Source organism: Mobula hypostoma, chromosome 6 (assembly GCF_963921235.1).
Source record: "Mobula hypostoma chromosome 6, sMobHyp1.1, whole genome shotgun sequence".
In the NCBI taxonomy this organism is placed as follows: Eukaryota; Metazoa; Chordata; class Chondrichthyes; order Myliobatiformes; family Myliobatidae; genus Mobula; species Mobula hypostoma.
The window spans coordinates 155,759,274-155,764,877 of NC_086102.1; the positions used below are offsets into that span (position 1 = coordinate 155,759,274).

The 5,604-nt window shown below is 39.6% G+C and overlaps 1 long non-coding RNA gene across 1 annotated transcript; it reads right to left on the reverse strand.

Annotated features, from left to right (window-relative positions):
• Positions 1 to 1,282: 1,282 nt before the first annotated feature.
• LOC134347696 (uncharacterized) lies at positions 1,283 to 5,604 on the reverse strand. Its single transcript, XR_010018234.1, has 3 exons — positions 5,421 to 5,604; positions 2,667 to 2,756; positions 1,283 to 1,328 (listed from the first exon to the last, which is right to left on the reverse strand). It is a non-coding gene; the product is annotated as an uncharacterized LOC134347696 (long non-coding RNA).

Here is a 5,604-nt window from a genome sequence, read left to right on the forward strand (position 1 = left end):
ACAATACCAAAAAGAAAATACTACAAACAATGTAATTTAAGCATAAGAAACCAAGATAACATAATAGTATACTAGATTTTATATATATCAATGGAAAAAAAAGAAAAAAAAAACCCCCAAAAAAAACCCACCGTGCAACTAACTAAAAGCAAAGCAAAGCAATGGGCTAACTTGAAACCAAACAGAGTTAAACTTAAAATCACGTCCTCAATCCCGACCTCCATTAAAACAGTGAGAAAAGAACAAGAAGGGTAAATATTACATTAAATGAAAATATCGAATAAAAGGTCCCCAAATCTGTTCAAATTTAAATGAAGAATCATAAAGGTTACTTCTAATTTTCTCCAGATTCAAACATAAAATCGTCCGAGAAAACCAAAAAAAGGTAGTTGGGGCATTAAGCTCTTTCCAATGTTGTAAAATACATCTTTTCGCCATCAAAGTAAGAAATGCAATCATTCTACGGGCTGAAGGGGAAAGATTACTAGAAATTTTAGGTAGTCCAAAGATAGCAGTAATAGGGTGAGGAGAGATATCTATATTTAATACCTTAGAAATAATATTGAAAATATCTCTCCAAAAAGTTTCCAAAGTAGGGCAAGACCAAAACGTATGAGTTAAAGAGGCTATCTGCCCCGAACATCTATCACAGAAAGGATTAATATGCGTGTAAAAACGCGCTAACTTATCTTTGGACATATGTGCTCTATGAACCACTTTAAATTGAATTAGGGAATGTTTAGCACAAATAGAGGAAGTATTAACTAATTGTAAAATCTGCCCCCAATCATCCACAGAAATGGTAAGCCCCAATTCCTGTTCCCAATCTACCCTAATCTTATCAAATGGAGCTTTCCTAAGTTTCATAATAATATTATAAATCATAGCCGATGCACCTTTCTGACATGGATTAAGGTTAATTATCGAATCTAAAATATATATAGGAGGAAGCATTGGAAAGGAAGAAAGTATAGTACTTAGGAAATTTCTAACTTGTAAATATCTAAAAAAATGTATTCTTGATAAGTTATATTTATTAGATAATTGTTCAAAAGACATAAGGGAACCATCTAAAAATAAATCCAAAAACCGTAAAATACCCTTAGTCTTCCAAGTTTGAAAAGCGCGATCCGTAAAAGAGGGATCAAATCTCTTACTATCCTTTCAGTTAGTCCTGACGAAGGGTCTCAGCCCGAAATATCGACTGTACCTCTTCCTATAGATGCTGCTTGGCCTGCTGTGTTCACCAGCAATTTTTTATGAACAGCCAATCATATTTGGCTATCTTTGTTTAGCAAGTGCAAGATCTTGAGAATTATGTGAATGACCTGTAAATAAGACCATAAAACACAGGAGCAGAATTAGGCCCTTTGGACCATCAAGAAGTCTGCTCTACCATCCCACCGTGACTGATTTATTATCCTGGTCAACCCCATTCTCCCTCACACAGTATATTGATTCCACCAGTGCAGAACCATTCACATCGCTACACTGTCTCCGTCAGGCACTTCTTTGCTCATTCTCCTAAATCTGTCCAAGTCCTTTTGCAGATTCTGCTTCCTCAGCACTACCTGCCCCTTCACCTATCTCCCTATTGTCCGCAAACTTGGCCACAAAGCCATCAATTCTGTCGTCCAGGTCATAGACTTATAAGGTGAAAAAAGAGGTCACAACATCAACCACTAGTCACCGACAGTCAACCAGAGAAGTCCCCCCTTTATTCCCACTCTTTGCCTCCTGCCAGTCAGTCAGTTTTCTATCCATGCTAGTATACTTCCTCTAATACCAGAGGCTCTTATCATGTTTAGGAGCCTCAAGTGTGGCAACTTGTTAAAGGCTTTCTGAAAATCCAAGTAAACAACATCCTTTATGGCGTATTGCTGGCATCTTCCACAGAGAAGACTGACACAAAATACTTAATGAGTTCAAATGAACCTAAAAATTCTGTTGCAAAATAAAGCACTGTGATGAATAGTATGGGGTTTAAACTCAGGAGGAGATGAATACCGGAGAGTTAAGCCCCACCTTGATTCTCCTTTGTCTATCCTGTTTGTTATTTCCTCAAAGACTTTTAAACAGATTTGCAAGGCAAGATTTCTCCTTAAGGAAACTATGCTGACTTTGGCCAATTTTATGTGTCTCCAAGTACCCAAAAACCTCATCCTTAATAATGGACTCCAATATCTTACCAACCACTGAAGCCAGGCTAACTGGCCTATAATTTCCTGTCTTTTGCCTCCCTCCCTCCTCAAAGCGTGGGATGTCACTTACAATTTTCCAGTCCTCTGGAACCATTCCATAATGAATTGATTCTTGAAAGATCATTACTAATGTCTCCACAATTTCTTCAGCCACCTCTTTCAGAACTCTGTGGTGTAATCCATCTGGTCCAGGTGACTTATCTACCTTCAGACCTTTCAGCTTCCCAAACACCTTCTCCTTAATAATAGCAACTACACTGACTTCTACCCCAAATCACTTGAATTTCTGGCATATTGCTGGCATCTTCCACAGAGAAGACTGACACAAAATACTTAAGAGTCCAAATGAACCTAAAAGTTCTGTGGCAAAATAAAGCACTGTGACGAATAGTATGGGGTTTAATTCAGGAGAAGATGAATACCGGAGAGTTAAGCCCCACCTTGCATTAGGCAAAGAGGTATTACCAAGGAGTCTGGCTGCGAAGTTTCTCCAGCAAAGCTTCAACCTTCATCAGTCCCTTCTGTTTTGCAGTCATACTCAGAATACATTGAAGTCTGGAAATAGAACACATTGAAAAAGATATCAAGCACTTCACACAGTACCAACTTGGTTTATTGTCCATACATTATGACTGACAAAGATATTGCAACTGTGAGTAGTTCAGCGGCCAAGTAATTGCATACAAACCAACTACTGCCTCTAGAACTCCATCTGGGGTAGCTGATTGCAGGGGTGATCAAAAGGTGGGGTGCCAAGGGGTAACAATTTTGGTGTGTGCTGTGGGATGTGGGGCCAAAGCTGAAGCAGATGGTTATTCTGCATTAGCCAGATGTTCAGAAGCCAACAGTACTTACTCTCCACTCTGATTTCCTCAGCAAAAGCATTTTACTGAAATAAAATCGAACAGGATCACGGAATTAACCTATATCCTGTTTCTATTTAAAATTTAAGAATCAAAGGACATGGATTTTAATGGCAAATTCTGGACCATTAGAGAACCAAAAACCTTCTGTGCCTCTGAGCTGAAAGATAGCTTGGGATGCAAAATACTTGCAGGTGAAGCTGATGAACACTCCAGCACTGATACTGAAAGCTCATTCTCTATATATGGAATATGATGTAACAGGGCACACACTGCATCTGGCACTCATTGGACTGTTCTAACATGTTGCTTCATGACAAGCTGTTGAAAATGTAAGCTGGTAACTGCAGTGAGGGAGTTTGGACATCTGGCACCTGTGAATGCGAAAAGTAACCATGCAACCAGTCCAATTTCAGAACTGTGGAAGTAATAGGGCAAGGAGCAAGAAAATGTAGAGTGAGTGAATACTATTACACTAATAGAATATTAATTTTATGCTCATAACTTGATTATTTATTTTATTTAGATGTAACGCAGAACAGGCTCTTCTGGCCCTTTGAGCCGCGTCGCCCAGCACCCCACTGATTTAACCCTAGCCTAGTCACGGGACAACTTACAATGACCAATCAATCTACTAAGCAGTACATCTTTAGACTGTGGAATACTATTCTAGAATTAGCAATTCTATTATCAATAAAATTATGGATAATTAGAGGGGCAAACAGAATTTGCGCTTTTTTTTTTATACCCTGTTCCACAGAAAGGCTTATTAGGATTGATGGTGGGATTTTAAGATGCATTTTAAAGAGGAGAAAAGTAGTTTAAAAGGGAAGGATTTCCAGAGTTTAAGATCCAAGATTACTTTGCTACCGGTGATCCAGTGACAGCAAGCATTTGTATTCAAGCAAAACCTGAAATGCTAGATTGGCCAGGGGAAACCTATCCCAAATACCAATGATTATTTGCAAGTGAATTGGGAGAGGGCTGCTGAGGGCCGTGTGGAAATGTTCACTTTATAATGCAAGTGACAACTTTTAGAAGTTGCAGCTAACAGCAAGATTTCACAGCTGCAAGTGCATGAAAGACAGCGTGGTCGTGTGCGTGTACAGGTGTATGTGTGCATACACACGTACCCACAGAGAACTAATCAGCACAATGAAGGGAGGTCCTTGATGGGATAGCTTGTCAGTATCAACACAAGAGCATAGCTGAGACTGCTTTGTAGCTGTGTGATATGACAACGAGAAGGACAGCCAAACAATAAGGGTGTCTGGGAACTACCTCCCTATGAAGGGGACACATGAACAGACACACTGACAACTAATGGTGTGTTTTGTTTACCCAAGCTTTCAATGAGTGATAACCTGAAATAATGGACTTCAGAAACATGAGAATCCTAGGCTGGGATAAGAACAGAATGAAACCTTTAGAAAGTTAGAGGGAAGCTGTATAAAAGGTCATTCTGAGACACAAAGAGTGACCACCCTGGGTACAACCATAGCAAGGAGGAGAGGCCCAGTTCAGAATGCTGAGAGGAAGACCAGCCCTGGAGTGAGCCTGGCCAGATTATCTCACACAAATAGCATTTGAGTCCATAAGATATTAGAGAAAAGTAAGCCATTTGATCATGGCTGATCAGTTTCCCTCTCAATCCCATTCTCCCTGTAACCTTTTCATGCACTGACTTGTCAAAAATATACACACTCAATAACCTGGCAACAAATTCCAGATCCACCATCCTCTGGCTAAAGAAATTCCTCATCTCTGTTCTAAATGGACATCCCTCTATTCTGAGGTTGTGCCCTCTGGTCCTCGACTCCCTCACTATATGAAACACAAAGTTATTTGAAATCAGTGGTACATATCCATGTTTAAAACTCAAGAGCTTATAAAGATTAAGTTGTACTAAAGGTCTTTCACTCATCAGTTGAATTTTATAGCGGTAATAGGATCAACAGGGTAGAAACTTCTACATTGTGTTGTTGTGTGAAGACTGTAGTGACTTTATGACTATCAGCCCAAATTCTTGCTCTCATTAATAGACAAACTGAGCACATCTTCCTCTTCATTAGCAGCTCACTTAACTGTTGGTGACAGTAACTCAAAAGCGTTTATAGACAGCATAAATCTTTTTCATCCCATTTGTTTTATTGATCTTTCCAGGTATGAGAATAGATCAGTGCTTTCTCTAGTGGTAAGGACATAGAACATACTGAAGGGTGGCGGACTTTAACGTCCAACATCAGCAGCGGCTCTGCAGCACCATCACACAGACTGACTGGCCAAGTCACGAAGGACATCACCACCAGGATGAGTCTGCAGAAGATGGAGGAAAACCAATTCTTATCATCCTTACCAGCCTACTTGCTGCATACATGTCTGTTCTGGAGTATTGGTAGGAATGACCATCGCACCACTCTTGGAAGCTTTAAGTATTTATCCCATTTTCAGTGACTGTTTAAACTGTCTGTCACTCTTTCTCAATGTGCAACCTGGAACATAACATTTCATCAAACAAACATTCTCCTTCGCTTACACAA